Source organism: Grus americana, chromosome 2 (genome assembly GCF_028858705.1).
Source record: "Grus americana isolate bGruAme1 chromosome 2, bGruAme1.mat, whole genome shotgun sequence".
Lineage (NCBI taxonomy): Eukaryota > Metazoa > Chordata > Aves > Gruiformes > Gruidae > Grus > Grus americana.
Window position 1 is genome coordinate 41885164 of NC_072853.1, and position 20240 is coordinate 41905403.

At 42.2% G+C, this 20240-nt stretch overlaps 1 protein-coding gene across 3 annotated transcripts in view; it reads right to left on the reverse strand.

The window, feature by feature from the left end:
• Positions 1 to 19639, reverse strand: part of FAM110B (family with sequence similarity 110 member B) — a 116194-nt gene extending 96555 nt beyond the window's left edge. For 2 of the 3 annotated variants that reach the window (XM_054817777.1, XM_054817772.1), the window contains exon 1: positions 19431 to 19639. The gene's annotated coding sequence lies outside the window, so the exon portion shown is untranslated. The remainder of the gene's footprint in view (positions 1 to 19430) is intronic. The other variant, XM_054817776.1, reaches the window with a different exon arrangement.
• Positions 19640 to 20240: the final 601 nt, after the last annotated feature.

The following is a 20240-nucleotide window of genomic DNA, read 5'->3' on the forward strand; positions in this document are numbered from 1 at the left end:
GGCACAGGGCCTATGCCGAACATCGAGAGCATAGCGGGGGGAACTGTCAAGGGTCCCTGGCCCCAAGCACAGCCCCGCACCAATAAAACCACACAAAACCATTCCCACATCAGCTCTGAAGCAGACCAGGAGAGCCTGCACCTGGGAGCTTTTACAGTGGTGATCAAAAACACATGGGGGAAGGTGACCATTTTAACACCCTGATGGAAAGGGAAATGCTCCCATCCATGTTTGAGGGCAGCGGGTTCCTCCCCCACCAGCAAGCTTTCTAGCCATGGAGGATAATTTTTGTTGAATAAAGCCTTAAGTTATTAATAAGAATGAAATCTCTTGACCTAGATTTTCTCGTAGCTTAAAAAAAAAAATCCATATACACATACACACAGCCTTCCTCTACAAACACTAACATACTATACTCATCGTACACCAGAACACTTCAAAACAGATATTTCACAATGAAAACAAAAAAAGGCTTTTTGTGCCCCTCCCTTACCCAGCTTTGTGTAAGAATATAAATACAGATGATGTTTGATTAAAACAGAAACCTGAACCCCAGGTTGAATGTATTTACTTTTCAAAAGCATTTTACAATTTGATTTTTGTCTTGCCTGCTGTGATAATTGATGAAAACTACACAGGGATTAAAATGAGCACAGGTGCGTGTCTACACAGTTCAGAGAGATTTGATCCCAAATGAAAATAATAACAAAACAAAAAAGCTTCAGTATTTTTAGGAATGGATTCAACATAGCTTAACCAAATAAGCCTAGATTAAAAGCAGGATTTTACAATGCAGACTTCATGTTACTGAAATGTAAAACTCTTATTTCATAATGTATCAGAAACTTTTGTGAGCAATACCCGATTTAAGCCGGTATTAACAGCCTTCCATATCATAAGTGTCAGAATGGATCCAGAGGAAAAATAAAGGCACTGAAAGCAGTAAAGAGCACTAAAATACAGAGAGGCATGTACAACAACAGACACTTGGCACTCAACCAACATTATTTTTAAATTTGTGAAGGTAAAAGGAAAGCCCATGAGCTGAGAATATTTTACTGCCAATATACAAATCTGCACAAAACCCGTGCTTATTTTCTTTGCCAAATTTATACTGCTACAGCTGGATCAAAACTTCCTTGCACCCATGAGGTCAGGAACCATTTGAAAAGAAAGGCATGATACAGCTAATCTTTGTGCCAGCTAATCATACCTAATGCAAAAAACGTGAATTTCCCCATTTTTCTGTCCCAGCCTCCTCCAGCAAAGCTAACTAGCATGTCACTAATCCCAAATTTGTTGCACTACTTTGTTAAACAGATTTAAAAGACAAATACACACAAATCACACAGGATAAAGAATTTATTCTGTGCTCAAGGCTTATTGCTGAGCTTCTACGAGGATCGAAAGAAACAGTATTCAATTGTATAGAAAACAAATTAATTTGTCTCAAAGGCATGCCAGCGAAAGACTCTATACTTATGTAGGTATTTTTATACAACAGCTACTTTCCTGCAGAAACTACCTAAAACACTGTTCCTACAGTAACATATATTCAATCTTGTTTTTGAAACAGAATCCAGTATATTTTTAGGCCTCTGAATAATAACAGTAGGAGATTACAAATATATGTCTCAGAGATGGAAAAACTCCCTTCCCCCTCTCTCCCCCCAACCTGGGGGGCAGCTCACAGCTCCCTCAATGTGGGACACAAGAGCTAATTAGCAGTACCTCCAAACTGGCTTAATTTTCATTTAAGCATCTTTGATTAGTGAGAATGAGAGAATGCTGGCAATCATTTTGCAGAAACACATCAGTGAAATTGCCAACATCTGAAATTTTCCAGGCAGCCCTGTAACATGAAAATGCATGGAGGCAAGTGTAGTATGTCTTACCACAGATTTATATTTTTGTAGAATCCACTACAGTGGCTGCTATTAAAAATCTACATTAACTGTATCTCCATGTCAAAAATCTTATTGACTTAGAGCTTTTGAAACTTCTGAAGTTTTGACTTTAGATTTTCTAGATTTTCACACCAACCCTCAGAGGTCTCACCAGGGCACCAAGCCCAGTCTTTCATTAGACTGGTAGAGAAACTGAAATTAGACATGAAAACCTGGCAAAAAGTTAACACACCACAAACATATGCTTCTAGTATTTTTTTCTTTATGCAAAAAGCCATCATTTGCCATTACTACACAATTCAAAAGTATTTCCTTTAAATTTCTAAGAATCAAGAAACTAATTCTCCAATTGCTTAAACCAGCTTGTATGCTAGATACTATTTTAATTAATTGTGATGGATGATTTAAATAGCTCCCTAAATACAAAAATTTTGAGGACAAAAGGAACTGCACCAGGACAACAGTCTTTTACCAACTTCTTGATCAATTAAACATACTGGTGAATAAGTTATTTGCATGTTTTCATCCTGGCCAATATTAACTTTAGATGCAGTTCAATTTGTGCACAACAACATTTAAAACTGCAGGGATCATAAAAAGTACAAAACCCAAGATCATTAAAAAAGCGATCAAATGATTTTTCACATTTCATGAAATTCTGAAGGTCAGTTCAAGCCCTGAGGAAGACAGAAACTGTGAGAGTTTTATTACAGGATATCATTCTGTACATAAGAAACCATATGTATTTACTATAGAGTTAAAAATTAACAAAAAGTAGACTAAGGCATTCATTGAAAAAAAATTAAGACTTCAGATCCTAAATAATTTAGATACTTTGAAATAACCTAAATCTAAAATCGTTATCATTTCATTTTAATTAACAGATAACCAATTCCTTTTACTGCAAGAATTTGCATAGCACATGGCTAATTACTACCCTGTGAAGAGTCTGGGGGGAAAAAAAAAAGGCATAAATCTTAACATAGTTCATCAATACGATAAAAATCAAAATACCATTGTTAGTGCCTTTTTACTTTTTTGAGAGCAAGTACAAATAAAAATATGCTCTTTAACACACAGGCAACTAAACAGGAATAAGACTGTAAAGTGAATCTGCACAGGAAACCCAGGATTAGGGCTGAAACTCCATTCTAATCCTTCTGTCCACAGAGGGAGCAGTCACCAGGCAGCATGTGGTCTGGGCACGCACCTGCGATACACAGGCAGGATTTAAAACACTTACAGAAAGATCAAGCTTTGTCTGAGAAAAGTTTCTTTTTGGCTTAGGAAGCAGAGTATCTGCCTTCCTCAAAACCAAACAATAACCACGCATCAGCTTGTCAGTGATTTTGCCAGAATGATACCTGGATGCGACACATGTACACTCAACCCATCATTCCTGGGAATGGACTTGACAGAGAGAAAAAAAAAGTTCAAGAAAACAGAAAAAACCCCTTGTTGCAAACATACTAAACAATTCAAGTTGACACAGTCATACCACACCACTGCTCTGTGAACTTTGCCTTGCCTTTCTGTAAATTCCTGGATTAACTGGTGAAGTCTAAGCACTTGGTAAAGGTCTTCACAAACTGAGGAGGGGAGGAGCAGTCCTTCGAACACAATGGCATTCCCCTAACAATGAAATAATCTTAAAAGATATTAGCATTTATCTGGTGTGCTGGAAAGTGACTAGTAAAGGAGCAAGGCTCATCTTTTTGCCTCACACAATCTTTTCTGATATTTTTATACTATGATGTGAAGCAAAGTCGCATTAGGTGCTACAACAGGAAACTTCCAGCTGGGCTCAGGACATCAGGAATTCCTACCGTCACTAACCAGGAGCTCTTCTGGTGCACCTGGGAGCTAAATGAACGTCAGCCATTCAGAAGTCTATGGATCCATTTTGTTTCATGGAAAGATTGGTCCACTATTAAAAAAGTGCATGGGGAGGGTTTACACCAAACCTGTAATCACAGGATTTAGAGTGTGCAACAAAAAAAGGAGAACCACAGAGAACGTTATACTTTCCCGTGCAGCAGCTTTGAGAGGTCTCCATTTTCCACTGAGATCGAAAGTACTGCATTCAATCCTAAGCTGTTTTGTCATAAAAGTTTAAATACCAAAGCAGCAAGAGACATTTTGTTTACATTTGGTGCTGCTTCTCTTACAGTGGAGTAGAATTTAATTTGGTGAGACTTATCCATAAACTGGGTTCCACTCCTACCCTATTTGTAGCCAATGCTGACAATAAAACCATGATTTAACACCGGGAAGTGGAAACATTTGCAGGCTATTTTCTGACCCTTACAAATAAGTTCTCCCTTGCATACATGACAAGCCGACTGCCATCAGGACTGGTTTAATGTCACTTTGTATTCTCCCAGTAGGTACCTTCCTCGCTTGAAGAGTCAACTATGGTCCACCAGCACATATCACAGAGCAAGGGAGAACTTACTTTGCTGTTTCCATACACCGTGCACATGCTCATTTGTTTGAAATGAGGCTACTGGATCATGTTACTAAGTATATAAAGAATTTTATGGTGTTCATTATTATTTTAAAGCAGTCAGGCATCAGCTGTCATATTTGAGCTATGAAAAAACTGTCACGGGCAAGTTAACAAGCTCCTAAAAACTGGTGCTCATTGAGCTGATACTAAAAGGTACTTGGAGAAATAAAATAACACTTCAGCTTCCAAACTGAAGACTTTTACATAATTAAGATATGCAAAGAGGGATAAACAAAAAGAAAAGCAAAAAAAGTCTTTAAATCTGACTATATCTGTAACCATTTTCCTACTGATAAAGCCATATCCTTGACTTTCAGCTTAGTAAGAGGAAAGGATCAGATAGTTATTTTGTATCTGGTAATTTCTGAATATTTCTACAGCATACTGTTACTGACAAGTACTAATACTGATGGTTATATAAAAGTTGATGGTAATTATATAACTTAGGCTTTTTAAACAGTTTACTGTATTAAATACTAAACAGCTTTATCCTTCATAAAACCAAGCCAAAAATGCAACAGAGCATCTTCACTGCAATTCTCAGTTTCTCCTTTGAAAAGCAAACTCATTATGTTCTGTAAAGAGAATAAAGTCTCTAAAAGATTCTTTCTTTCTCACAGGCAGGCTCTGAAGAGATTGCATAAAAAAAAGATTTTATTCTTGGCTCAAATACGAACATTTGGGAATCACTACTTTTGAGCAAGGACGCACCCACTTAAAGGCAGAAGAATTTATTTTGAAAAGCAGTGTGAAATTTCAGGGGGGGAAAAAACCCCGCAAGTATTTTGCACTTCCCAGCTTTTGGTAGCTCTCCAGATAAGACAAAAATCTCAAAATAACCTCTTCCCCATATAACCATTTTCTCATAGATGTTGCCAAGTTATCTTATATCACCAGCAAGAACTTCTACAAGAAGTAACTACTTCCAGACAAAGCAACTCAGAGTACAGTCATTAAGTGAAAACTGAAAGCATTTGAAGTATTTCAGAAGAGATACCTGAGAGTGGAGCCTGGCAAAATACATTTCACCAGATGCCCACCACAGTCTGCCTTGCCAGGGGTCTGTTCAGCACCCTTCAGATGCCATCAGGGAGCAACACTAGCTCAGGGGTCATGGGCCACCTCTTCAAGACCCAGGGCAAGAGGTGAGTTTGAGCCCAGTCCCACCACTAAGGACTACGTTCCTACCATAGCTAACAGTCCTCAGAGGAGCAACACTTCTCCTTTGGATGCGGAGCATGTACTGTAACTGTTTCCCTGAATTTCATCCAAACCAGCTGCAAAAAGGGAAAGCTCATCTAGAAAATTTTATCACGTGTCTAAAGAAACATTTAGGACTTTTAAACAAAGAATATTATTTGTGCATCTAAACATGTGGACACCATTGTGTTATGGCAAAAACACCAAGGGATGGGGAAGAGGATTCAGTCTTTTGTCTCCAAGATAACTCAAGATTACCTGCAGACATCCACATAATGTTTCTTGGATGTTGAGGAATGCTGCAGGTCACATGGTCAGTGGTACAAGTCATAAACTAGAGGTCCCCTGACAACTCATTTTCCCTGCCTTGTGCACACATGCTTTCTTGGGAACGTTGTTTTGTGTATTTTCCTGCCGTTTTATGTGAAGGGATTGCTACTTTCTTTCTACCTATGATGCAAAACCTTGACTGCAACCTGTGAGTCAGGCTCTTGGCACATCAGCCCTTGAAGTCAGCTGTGGCTCTGCTGTTGAGCATCTCTCAAAACCAGAGGTAGGGGACACCAAAGGATCCAGGAGGGATGGTTAGATAGACCCTGTGATCCAACCCAGAGGCCAGCCATGCCCCAATCCCACAGCAATGTCAGACCACACCACATACCACTGAGTTCTGTGGGAAACCCAGACCTGCAGCACAGCGGGGAGCTGCAGTGCTTTCCAGGGGCTGCTTCTTCTCAAGAGCATCAGGAAGCATGGCCACGTGGCTTACCCTGCCACAAGGACACGTCCAACGCTCACGTCTTGCCATCAAGACTGCAGAAAGACTCTGCCCTCTGCCTCACTGCAGATGTGTCTCTACAAGCTGCCTTTACAGCAGGGTCAGAAAAAACTGGCATCAGATGGCAGCTAGTTTGACAACTGCACTCCCTTCGCAAGTGTCAGTCTCCAACTACAATTACTGCACCACGCACCAGCTCATCCTTCCCCCCCCCCGCCCCCCCTTTTTGTTTAAATACCCACACCCTGGAATGTACATAGGAGTAAATTAAAGCACTTTTATTATATAGGTCAAGTCCTGACCTGTTCATCTACATACATTAGCATAAAGGTAAAAGTACTACAGACATCAAAAATGAAGCATTAATGGTTAGTTTAAATACACGTCCTGGAAACTGTTAGAAGAAAAAAAAAATTCTAAATGAAAAAAAACTTTAAGACAACAGAAATGTAGTAACTGACAAAGTGAGGCACTACTTAATTTGAATCTTTTCCCCAAGAGGATTTTCCCTTATGACTAGTTAATTGTATTTTATGAGCAGACAATGTAATAAACCAGGCATCTTCATTTTACATCACTGTATATTTAATACATAATCAGGCTGAAGACCAATTATATAATTCAAGATAATACATATCAGCTTTGAAACATGCTTTTAAATTATTTGAAAAAGCTGTACACAGGTTTCCATGTAGAACACATCTCTCTTCTTCCCAAGACAGAAAAGAATTGGTTAAAACAAAACCCATTGTGTAATAGAGAACAATTAAGCAGAGACTGTTCTGTAATTTCTCAGCAGGGGAAAGAAGTTCTCCTACACTTCAAGCTGCCAAAGGCTGTGAAGCTGTGATCAAAGAGATGATATTAAAAAAAGAAAGAGACGCTGGACAGCAACCCAATGGCACACTCCCTTCTCTCTCAGGAGCCTTCAGAGGTACAAAGCCCAGCAGCCAGAACTAACCCAGCCATACTGCAGCACTGTAATTGCCTCCTCCACATCCTTACCAACCCATGCCTCTTCCTTCTCCTTGGAGGACACTCACTAGAGGTGCCAATGAAGTTTGTAGGGTGGCGACCACAGAGTTTTGTACATTCTCACTTATACTTTGATTAATTGTCATGCCAATGAGCTAGCTGATCATGGATAATAACTGTAAGAGCTGTTTGACTTGATGAACAAGATAAACAGAACTAAAGCGAGGTAGATCTCATCATCAGAGACCGCAACTTTTACAAGTATGAAAAAGTAAGTTCTGACATTGACTTTAGAAAAATCCCAGCCTATAAAGATCTTTGCAACTCTGCAAAACATCTTCAAATAAAGAAAAAGAAGTTGTATCCATGTGACTGCTCTACTGAAGAGCAAGAGGATATTTTCTCCACTCCAACATAACTGTTATTAGAATAACACTTCAAGAGAATTTTAAAGGTTCAGCATTCAATATATTGTCTAAGAGGAGAAAGGTATTAAGGAAACAGTGGTAAAACCATTGTTGCAACTCCAGAATTTTAACATAAAAAGGACCAAGTGTAGAACTATTTTATTGCTGCTTTCTGTTCAGTATATTATGGTACCAAATTACACTTCGTTCAAGGAAGACTTCATGGGGATTGCTAGCACTCTTCAGTCTGGTTCAATGTCAAAAACAGCTGACTATTTTCAAATGTTAGATGGCTTTCACAATTTGCACAAAGTGGAATGAAGTATTCCATGAAAGCAAGTCACACTGATTAAGGAACAGGTTTTGTTTCTCATTAGAAATTCAACTTTAAATTAGTGGAAGTTCTAAGCATGGGAAAGACGTAGCAGAAAGACTGGAACCTCACAGCAGCCGACTTTGCATTAGACAGTAGCTGTATCACAACTGCCATAATACAAACTGCCTCCTTGCCTTCCAGTCCAACTCACACCACAATTCCTTCAGGCTTAAACCACAGCAATGGGTGACACGCCACCCGCCTGCAGCACTACAATACTAACTATGTCCATTCCTGAGCAACAGCACAACTATTAGGTGCAAATACTACCACGGCTTTTCTGATACCAGGCTTTGTCCCTCCAGCCTCCACCTTGTCCCACCTCAACTGCAACACCTACAGGAAACAGGTTTTGGAGAAAATTTTTTGGCCTCGCAGCAAAATGGGAACAAAGGGTACTGGGAGAGTGAGCATGGGTCTATAGGGTGGGCAGCTCTTCCACTCCCAAGCTCCACTGATCCCCTCTGACCAAAATATATAATAATATCCTGCTATTCAGCAGTACAGCAAGCCTACTGTCATTAGTAGCATTTGATTAGTATCGAACATAATGATAACACAGGAGGCAAATATGCCCCTCTACTCTCTGGCTGAGCAGTGCAGCCCACACAATGCAGTAAAATGTACGTAGGAGGAGGACTGCGAGGATCTGATTTCATATTGGGGCAGGGCAGCTTATAAAAAGTCTTTTCAGCAACAGTCATCCAGAAGTAATATGGAAATCAAATTAGTTGATTGCAACAATCTAAACAGCATCATTTGATACCTTCACGGCAGTTCTTGGATAATGAGAGTTTAGAAGGAGAAATCCTATCTTTTATTAAACCCAACATAGCTGTGGGACAGGCCCTCTCCCTACAGCTTTTGCCTATTCCATTTTAGGCCAAGTAATGAAAATACTAATGCTGCTTAGCCAGCAAAGTACAAGTTAATTCAGCTTCTATCTCCCCAAAGACTATAATTCTCTGGTCTAGTCTCCATGAAGAGCACTTAAAAATGTTTCAAATATAAGATGAACATCCATATAATCATCTCTGCATGTGCCTCTGAGTGGTAAGGACGCTGCTCCAGAAGGCACTGCAGAGAGCACAGTTCCCCTCCCAGGCACTGGAAGGACAAGCAGGTGTACCTATGAGGTTAGGGTATAAAAATAAGCGTGGGAAGCAACATGTGGGTTCACCATCACGCAACAGACAAGCCAGTCGTGAGGACACAGCCATTTCATAAAATCATAGAATATGATTGGGACCCATAAGGATCACCCAGTCCAACTCCCTCCTCCTTGCAGGACTACCCAAAACTAAACCATGACTGAGAGTGTCATCCAGACACTCCTTGAACTCTTACAGGCCTGGTGCCATGACCACTTCCCTTGGGAGCCTGTTCCAGTGACCAATCACCCACTCAGGGAAGAGCCTTTTCCTAATATCCAACCTGAACTTCCCCTGACACAGCTACATCCCATTTCCTTGAGTCCTATGGCTGGTCTCCAGAGAGAGATCAGCACCTCCCCTCTGCTGCCCTCCTTGAGGAAGTTGTAGGCTGCGATGAGGTCACCCCTCAGCCTTCTCTTATCCACGGTGAACAAACCAAGTTAACTCAGCTGCTCCTCGTAAGTCACGAGCACACAGTATTAAAGTTACAGCGATTGCACAGGTTACAAACACACCAAAGCCCAGCATGTGCTGTAAATGTTCACATGGCCCAGGCTTCAGAGACTGAAGGGGGACAGTGGCAACACAGGGCACGAACAGAGGGAATGTCAACCAAAGTCCAAGAGCTGCTCCAAGACATGTGGAGATGCTACGTGAGGTGCTACTGGATCCCAGGGAAGCCACCATACTCCAAGTTCTCCATGTAATGCTTACAAAGGTGTCCTCTGGGATAGTCCTCTACAACTGTTTTAGTCCAGTGTCTGATTTCCTACTCTACAGAAAATAAGCCCTTACATCCTAGTGTTAAGGGAGGCCGCCTTACTTTTTCATTCACATTCAGCATTTACTTGGACAATTTTCCTTCATCCTTGATCCCTCCAGCCCACATAATAATACAAGTAATTGCCAATAGTAGGCCACTGACTCGATTTTGCATTTTTATTACATTCGGGAGAAAGTATGCTGCAATAATTTTGTTCTATCTCATCAGCACTCCTGTTCTTTAGTATATTTTCTGGATAAAGTCCATGCAGACAAATTAGCAAGGCGATATTTCACGTTGTTCTTGGTCTTTATGGTTCATTCTCTCACTTAGCTCATGTTTGCTGCCAGGTTCCTAGATCAGGAAAGGGTAATTCACGCATCTGCCTACTGTAACAAAAAACAGAAAGGCCAGAAGGGAGCAGCTGATTTTCCCATCTCAGAGCTTTGAAATATCCCATTTAAAGTTTCACTCCTAACAGTGACAGTCCAAAGAAGCTCCAAGAAAGGTACGCAGCAAATTCTTGTCCTGAATGCTACTAATTTTACATTTGCAGAGTGAAAAACATATGTCTGTTTCTGTGCATTTCTGCAATTGCACTTTTTCATTCATAAAGATGAGAAATTGCTTCTTTTATGCAATCTGCTACTATTCAGATAGCAAAACACTGTGATGTCTGGTAGCAGGCTTGCTGTTTTTGGCTTTAGGAGGGGTGTTTTTTTTTTTCCCCTCTTCCTGTGAGAGGAAAGCTTTTCCCAAAGGATTTAAGCGATTTCATAAAACAAATGTAAAAACAAAGACACTTTTGTTTAAGGACTGAAGGTTTTGTTTTGTTTTAAGGGGGATGGAGAGGGAAGGAAGAAAGAAATGACACTGATCATCTTTCAATAAACAGGGAAAAAAGCTGATATCTCATTCCTAAAATAGAAACTTTGTGATAGCACAAATTTGCTATAATAAAATGGTAATCAGAAAAAAATCAAGTTATGATTTTTTTCTAAATACACAATCTTGCTTATTATAGTCACAAGTGAACACCTCAAACCATTATAGCAAAGATCAGAGGAGAACAATGTTTTCTTTCCAAATTCAGGTGGTTACACTGTGCATTCCTATATGCTCTGCTTCATTAAAGTCAGTTTCTCTTTTGCCTGACAGTCTATCAAACAGGAAAAAGAGAGAAAGAGAGACCTGAAATGCCTGTCTTTAAATACAGAAAGATTTGGGAGATAAGCTTCAGAAGTTCTAGCTGAAGTGTAACTTAATATGCAACATTTCATTTACTGAAATAGGACCCAATACTACAACGTGAGTAACCCCCTGAACATGCACAGCAAACATTGCAAGATGGGGACAACACAACAACAAGAAAAAAAGGAAAAACTAATTAAAACATCTGAAATCTTTCAGCAAAGCATTTACAGAGGTCTTGCAGGAATCTGAGCGAGCAGAGCTTCACATCTGCAAAATATTCCCCAAGCATTTATACAAACACATTGCAGAAACATCACGTCGCAGAATGTGGATTCTAGTTTCTGATTAGCAGATATTAATTAATGGAATTAACTGATTTATCACTAAGTCCCTACATGTTGTATCAAGTTTTATTATGCAGAGAGAAGTCCAACAGCCACAAGTGATCTTCAGTGAGAAAATAACATCTATCCAAATGGAGCAAAAGCAATCCATGAAGTCCTGTTCGCACTGCCTAGCATTTAAATTCATTCACTCACTGCAATTATCATTCAACATCCAAAACTAACACACTGGGAGAACACAACAGCAATATACTTCAGCAATACCACAGCTCAGAAAGGCAAAACAACATTGATCAGAATTTTGCAATTAAATACAACATGCAAGTGAAGTCTATCACATTTTAACTACTTGTACTTAACATGACTAATTTACAAACATTAGTATTAAATTTGATTTTTTTTTCTAAATGTAGTCTTGCAGTATGTGCATGCATGGGAAATGACAAGATGTTCTTTTAACTAAGAGATTAAAAACAAGTCTAAAACCATTGGGGGTGGACAGGATGAGAAATAACACTCTGTCAAATAGATCACAGCAACATTCCTTTCATATATATAAAGTACAAATAAAACATATATTATCATCATCTCCAAAGTGCTCTACCCAACCATTACTTAAATGAGTCTCCTCCATCCTAGTTTAAGCTGCATATATATATATATATATGCACATACACACACAATGAAGTTTCATTTCTAGTGGCCCCCTGACCTCCCAAATGGTAACAGGCACAGATTAACTTGTCAAACAGAGAAAGACAACATACAAAGGTCATTACAAATCCAAAGGTCTGGGTACACTCATGAATTTGAGTAGTTATTTAAAATAGACTTGTCTAATACTGCATAAAGGTACTGGACAAAGAGGAGGACACTGCTACCAATGGTTCTTTCACAAGAGAAGCACACTCACACCTGAACGGTTCTCCTGCAGTCTGCTCTAAGGTTCTGCTTTGTTCCTTCCTCACGGTAACCTCTCTTCATTCAAAATGTGCTTTTCCAAACAGTGCGACCCAAACCAGCTAATAGATATCCCACAGTTACATCACAGCAATGAATAAAACATGAGCTTTTCAACTGAATTTGGACACGAGTTAATGTGCATACTGAGTTAATGTGTAATATATAAGCATTTCTCCTTCATTTCCCTGTTCACCAGTTTGTTCATTCACAGTCTTTCCATAATTATCATTTTGTCAATCACATTTTCTCTCTTGTATTCTTTCACATGTGCATGTTCCAGGTTCCACCTCTGTCTCTTACACCACTTGCTCCATTTCTCTGCTTCCCAGTCTGACCATGCTCACCACAAACATACAGTTCCTTGACCTATTAACAAGAAGGATATTCCTTTCCACTTGCTTGAGCTGCAGACAATACTGGATGCTGCTATCTTCCCTGTCCAATAAAGTCTTAAAACATTTCCTCCTATTTCTTAAAGCAGATTTTTAAGACCTCAAATTGTAACAGAAAATTATGTGAGTGATTTTGTTTTTAAAGAACATAGTAAAGCATCAGGAGACAAGTGCTCTGCTCTCTGATTTGCTAAAGACTGTTTGAATTTAGGTTGAATCTCTCCTTTGTAAATCCGAAATAAAACTTTTCCATGTCATACATTAATATTTGGAACTTGAAGGCTGTCAAGTGCAAGACACTATACAAATGCAAAGCACAGCCCTAATCTCATCTTTTTTAATGATACACCCAACACTCATATAAAAGAGCAATAGGAGCAAATGAAAAAAAATCACAATAAGTGAATAGCCTAATAATACATGCTAAAAGCTACCAAGGCAATAAATTCAATTTTCCCTGGGATTGTTAAATTATTCTTTTGATAGCTCAACACAATCTCTTCACATTTATTTCCTATGGGGGATGCTGACACATTGAGCTCATTACACAGCTCCTCGTTAAAGAAAAAACACACATGCATTGAAAGCAAACACCTAAAATTTAATAGTTTAGATTTTTAATAAACTATACTGGAAAGGAGTTTGCAACTGCATTATTTCTAAGGGAATTAGACACCTGCCTTATAAATTCAAAACAAACAGACATAAAGCAATACCAAGACACTGATCTTGCTTTGATGTATACACACCCTCAAAGCATCTTACTTTTTTAATGATTCTTCTTAAGATATGTCCACACAGATGACATACATTCTTCTCCTCCTTTTTTGAAGAGTCAACTTGAAACTTCCAGAAGTTTTACTGCACATACAAAGCCCAGCTCATAAATGGACAGACCCCGATGCTACAGCAAAGATCAAATTAAGTCAACACTGTGGAGCCTTCAAACCACATACACCACCATTATATTTTCTATGAGGCACATGCCTCTTCAGCGTGTACCAGAGAAGTCTTCAGAGTTACTACAGAAAGTGTCTGAACTGGCCTATCTCATACCTCAAACTGCTCCCAGCAGTTAGGTTGTGTTGGCCTTTGTATAGCTCAGCACCAACACCTATAGGGTCGGGTACTACATCAGCAAAACACAAAGCTATAGACAAGTGCACGTCCTCCTGGTTGGGAGCCTCCACTCTGGGCCTTCAGCAGTCCTGCACTTCACCTACTGTGCAAGGCTCTGCCTGAGTCCCTTCCCAGGTGAAGCCTCCCTATTCCTGTTCCCAGGAGCACGGTTCTGAAACAAGGAGATGCAGCCACTGCCACAGAGCACTCCTAAGACCACAGAGCACGAAATCAGGCAGAGGATGGATATGGACACACACTCATCAGGAAAGTATAATCCTTTTATTTATTTATAGGTTCAAGTCAGCCATCCTGACCTCCAGCCTGCACGTCCATTTATGCATTTTCTGTGCCACACAGATTAATTTGTGGTTATCTTTAATATTTTATGAGTTATACTTGATTCCACTCCATTATACACTAAAATAGAAGAAAAAGCAGCAACTACTAATGCCATAGATGGGGGTTTTACTTCTTATAAATTCCATTCACCATCAAGTGACTGGACAACATGTACTCCCCAAAAATAAATATTTCTGCTCATCACATCTCCTTCACAGAAGCATTTTCTATTTCTGTTGATTAGCAGTGAAGATCAAAGCATAAGAGTTATGGTAGCTTGAGTTACCCAAACAGCCGATTTCCTTAACAGTCACATGCAAACTTATACACAGACCAGGACAAGAGAGGCTGGGAGGGCATCTAAAATCTGACAGTTACGAAACTCATTTTGATTTCCTATGTACAATATACTAACATTCATTCAACAAGTCATAAAATCATTCTCCTGCATGTCAAGTTTTGAATCCAAAATTACAGATGAGCCTTCAGTTTACAACCCTTTCTCTTCTCCAAGAATTTGCCCGAGGGAATTTACAAGCAGCTGCTATCTTCCTCTCTGCTACAAAAGCCACTGCAGCTTAAGTTTTGGTCTCTCGTCTAACTCAACTGCTTACACCCCATCATCCTTGTAGCCTGGATGTTCCTGTATATCTTCCACTAGAATTTAATATTTTCTGTATACAAGTGACCAGAACTATGTACAGTATTTGACATGAAGTCTCCCTAATGCCTTGCATAACTTGCCTCTGTCTATCACAGAGGATCACATTTGCTTTCATTTCATGCTCACTATCAGAGTCATCCCTGTTTGACTATGGCATTCAGGTCTTTTCCTCCAGGCCTGTTTTAAGGGATGACCTGCCAACTGATAGCAGATGTGTGGTTAATAATCACACAGTAGATAACTTTGCTTTTAGAGCTATTTAACTTCCTCTCACTCCTATTGCTTCAGTCATCACAGACATTCAGTTCTTCTGTGCAATAATCCAACCCCGCTCAGCACTGACTACGTTTCCTAACTTTGCCTCATCAGCAAACGTCCTTTGCATATAGTTATCTCAGCCAGTGCGGTAGAGTAAAAGACCAGCCCCGATCCAGAGCAATAATTCCTTTATTCACGCAGACAGAGTCACAATGTCTCCTTCAGGTTGGTCTTCCAAGCCACCTCACTATTCTTTAGCCAAGCCCCATACTTCCAATTTAGTCATTTTCGGTGCTGCGCCATGGTGTACATGCACCAAACTGAAGCCCTCTGCTCCTTTTGTCTAGGACGCTCAGTATTTGACCAGTAATAATGTGACTTTAGTCTTCCATGACCCAATTGTGGCAAATCCATTATGCATTTTATCCTGTTTTCCACTTATCTTTGTACACTTAATTACTTTTTCCATTCCAAATTTGTTATAAATCCTTGAATACTATTAAGACCCAAGTAAAACGCGTGAAGATTTCATTCTCCTTTTAAAATAAATACAAGTACACTACTTTTGCTATATTGCTACATGCAACTTCACAGGTAACAATCGGTCCTTTTTAACCTGGCACCAGTGTCCTGCACCAAGTCTTTCAGACCCCTAAAGCAAAGACCTTTTTCTTCCCTAGCTTGACTGTGTTAAATCCGGAAGCAGGCATAAGACATTTAGTCTGTTAATTTCTGTTTGGCACTCTTTCTCCCATGTTCAAATCCTCATCCCTATCTAAAACTGCTTATAACTGCTGATTTTGGAGGCATTAGACATATTTTTGAACTATAGTCTGGTCCTCACAACATCATAGCCAAGTTCTCTTCTTTTTATTTTTTTTCCCTCTTCATTTTAAATTTCTTCATGCTCTAGCTTTTGGCAATTCACATGCTATCCCTGCAGTTTCTGCTCTCCAATGATCAATCCCCTCCTTTGCTTCATTCCTTACAGGTTTTCCAGTAACTTGCAGTATCTTATTCTCACAGCAAGGTCCGCAGCCCCACTTGGCAAGCTTTTCCTCCTCCTTAAAATGCAGTTTCCAAGCAGCTGTTGTACCTTCCACTTAAGACAGTCGAAACCTTTTTTTAACCTCTCCTACAAGCCCTCAGCCGTGTGGACTTCAAAAACTAGTTCCTCTAACTTCTCAGAACTTGCCCTGCTAAAATAAAACTTCCTTGAAATAAAAGCACTTTGTAACTGATGTATACTTACCCTTCAGTTTAATTTAAAATGATTAACTTGTGGCTAATCAAGACACATGCTTAAGGCCTTGCGGAATGGAGCCGTAATCTAGCAGTGGAAAGCAAGACCCAGTGTCAGCCACGGAGAGACCAGAGACTTTCCTTACCCAGAGTTCAAAGATACACCCTCTAGTTCTGGGCAGGCTGTAAACATGAGCCTTCATTTACTTGCATTCCACTACAATTAATGGCCAAAATCTACCCTATGATATTTCAGTGTACTGATTTCCAATCTAACTATGTCACCACTGGGAAACATACTTACAAAAGCACATTTGAGAAACATCTTTTATACACTAGCATGGTATCGCAAATGTACTCTGTGGCACTGAGCAACCAGAACGCATTTGCAAGGCTGTGTTCTATAATTTGACTCAGTTTTGCCTCGCTACATCAACGTTAGCCCTCCAGATTTTGGAGCATAACATGAACCTTTAAGAGAAAACCATCTCCCAGTCACTGGAAGACTGTGCCCATATGAAGTGCCTCCAGCAACAATTTGAGATCTGATGCCTGCTGCGTGCACAAGCCTACAGAGAGCATGGAAGGAGGGTGCTGATGGCCAAGTGCTACAGCAGGACACGGAAAGAACCGCTCTGGCAAAGTGACAGCAAATGATCTCCACATGAATCTGGAAAACACCATTTCCCTCTTAACTTTAGCTTGTGCTACAATTTTCTTAACATGGGTGCACCAGCATCAGGGCAGTCTAGGCCTTCTGTGCAACAGAGTGAACTTGCTGACATAAGCTGTGAGTTCCATCGAGGCAGTAAATCACACTAACCACCACATTCCTGGTATACCTGCATCTACACTGTGGCACACAGGCACCTGCCTGCTACCTCCTGCCCACAGAGGGGAAACTCAGTACCGCAGCACGAAATATCAACTGACATGGTAAGTTACTAACCCACATAAAACATGGGTCCTGGCAGGGCACACAGCTCTGTCAACTCCAACAGCCCCACACCACAGCAAGGGCTGCCTGCCATCTCTGAAGGACTAACAGTGGTCTCTGCGCCCACCTCCCTTGGCCACCATCACCAGCAGGTACATCTCCCAGCGAGGACATTCCCACTGCTGGTACCTCCTGCTCTCCTGACTAGCTCTAGACCGTCTGACTAGCTTGAGCCCAGCCCCTGCAGAAGTGGGGTGTTCAGCCACCCTCTGAACCAAGGAGCACGGCACTGGACACTTTGATAAAGCAATTCATTGTTAGTCGCACAGGAGGAAATAACGCGCTACCTTTTACTCCAGAAGTGCTTAATAGTGTTTTATCTTGTTAATTCTAGGTCAGTTGAGCGCATGTATGGTATGGATTACACTGACCCTTTTAGAGCTCTCAACATTTTTAAGTAAGTAGGACACTTAACGTTAGACACAAGCCAAGCTGCGCACCCCCTGTACACCACGCACCAAGATTACCGGGAGGCTTTACGAGCAAAACCAAGGACAAGTTGCTTCATGAAGCACGGCCCTTATGGCACATAAGAACAAATGTGAAATGAATTATAAATGCCAAATCTGACCCAGTATCATATTAAATCAATATCAGCATTTTACAAAAAAAGAAGTTGAACTGAAGCGATGTTTGCAAAGCCACCCAACAAATCAGTGGCAGATTTACAAACAGAGCAAGTATTTACAGGTAAGTGATAAAAAGGCCTACATTAAAGATAAAAGTTGTCTTGCTGCTTACAAAACACAACAGCATTGTCATTTTAAGCACAAAGGAGATGTTTCATCCTTAAATATCTGAACACAGTAACTGCAGACTTTAAATACAAGCAAGGATCAACACGCAAATGACCGTAAAATTCAAGTTTAAAAAAGTGAATACTGTGATTCACTGTAGATGGTAATTTGCCAGTGCCAGGTCTTTGAAAGTTGCAACCTTCTTCTCTGCCATACATATTGAATCCTAGGACACATATAATTCCATTGCTTTCCCTTCTTTTCACATATGCCTTCTCTGAGTAAGGGTAGAAGGGAAAAAAATAGACATTTAAGTAAACTACCTTTTGGATAAACCTCCTCCCTCACCAGCTAAAGTTTTCTTTAGGTCAGGTTAGCACTTTGAAATGAAACCAGGCGCCGGCAGGCCCGGTTTCAGGCGGTGTTGTGACAGATGCGGAGCAGACCCCGAGCAGGGCGAGCGCCGACCCGGGGGAGGCGGCCATGTGCTCAGCCCCACATCCCCCCGAAAGGGCATCCCGGGGAGGAAGTTCACACTTCGCACCGACTCGGGGAAATAACTCGGAGGAGTTGAACAGCTATTACTTCCAGCGGCTTTCTCCTGGGCCATATGTTTTCCCCTGACATTATCGAGGAATTTCAGAGGAGCCAAACCGCTTCGCCCGCCCCGCCGCGGACCCGCTCGCGGGCTGGGGGCCGGAACGGCTGCCCCCACAGGCAGGGGACGAAGCCGGCTCGGCCCCATTTCTACGGGGGGCACCTACCCCTCGGGGGCTGCTCTCTGTCAACAGATGGAGCCGTCCGCCCCACCGACCCCCGGCGGTAGGGCAGGGCAGGGCGGCTCCTGCCGCAGCGCCCGGCGGGGCCGAGCCCCCCGCCCGTCCCCGGGGCAGCGCGGCACCGCCAGCCCCGCACCCCACCCGCGCTGCCGGCCCCCTCGCCAGACGCCTGCCAGGGCCGGTGGTGGGGGGTCCCGCCCGCCGCCGCTCCCCGGGGCCACCCCCAGCAAGCGGGGGAACCGCTGCGGGACGGCGCCGCGCTCAGCCCCGGGCCCCACCGCGCACGGAGCAGCGGCCCGACCCGGCGCCGCGCCTCGCTGCCGCCCTTACCGTCCTCGCCAGCGCGGCGCGGGAGCCTCCCAGAGAGGAGCGAGGCGAAGCCGCGGGGAAGAGCAGCGAGCCGGGGCCGAGAAAGCCGCCGCCGCGAGGAGGAGGAGGAGGAGGGGGCGGAGGATCGGCGGCGGAGGGGAGGAGACGGGGGGCGGGGGAGCCGAGCGGCTGGCAGCCGCCCGCCCGCCGCACAGCCGACGCTTCCTCCCGACACGCCGCCGAGCCGGGCCGGGCGCGGGGGCCGGAGCGTGGGGCCCGCCCAGCGCCGCCGGGCCCGGCTGGCGGGGCGGGATCGCCCCTTCCCCTACCCGCGCTGCACAAAGGGGACCCGCCGCTGCCGCCTTTGTTCGGCCGAGCGGCGCCCGGGAGGGGAGACCGGCGGGGTGACGAGTTAGGCGCTTCTCCCAGCCGGAGATTATTCCTCCGGCCCTGGCAGACGCGGGGTAACTTCACTGAAGTTAATTTGGGTCTGTGATGAAAACCCCCTCCACCTGTGCCAAATGCTGCTCGGCATCCAGCATTGAAGTCAGCCTACACGCAGTGCTTCAGCTGCCTGTTTATGCCTCAGGAGCTGACTGGTGACTCCTGTTAAATTAAGTTGGGGTTTTTAATTGCAGAGGATAGATGAAATCGCAAAGACTGGTTTCTTAGCATTCTGCACTTGGCAGTCACCAAGAAGTAGTAAAAAAAGAATTTCAGATACACCTTTATCCCATTGTCTGTGGTAGTTCACAGATTTTTCTTTCAAAGGTTACCACTCATTTGCCTATTGATGTACGCATCCAGTTGCTCACTGATCATTGAGGTACC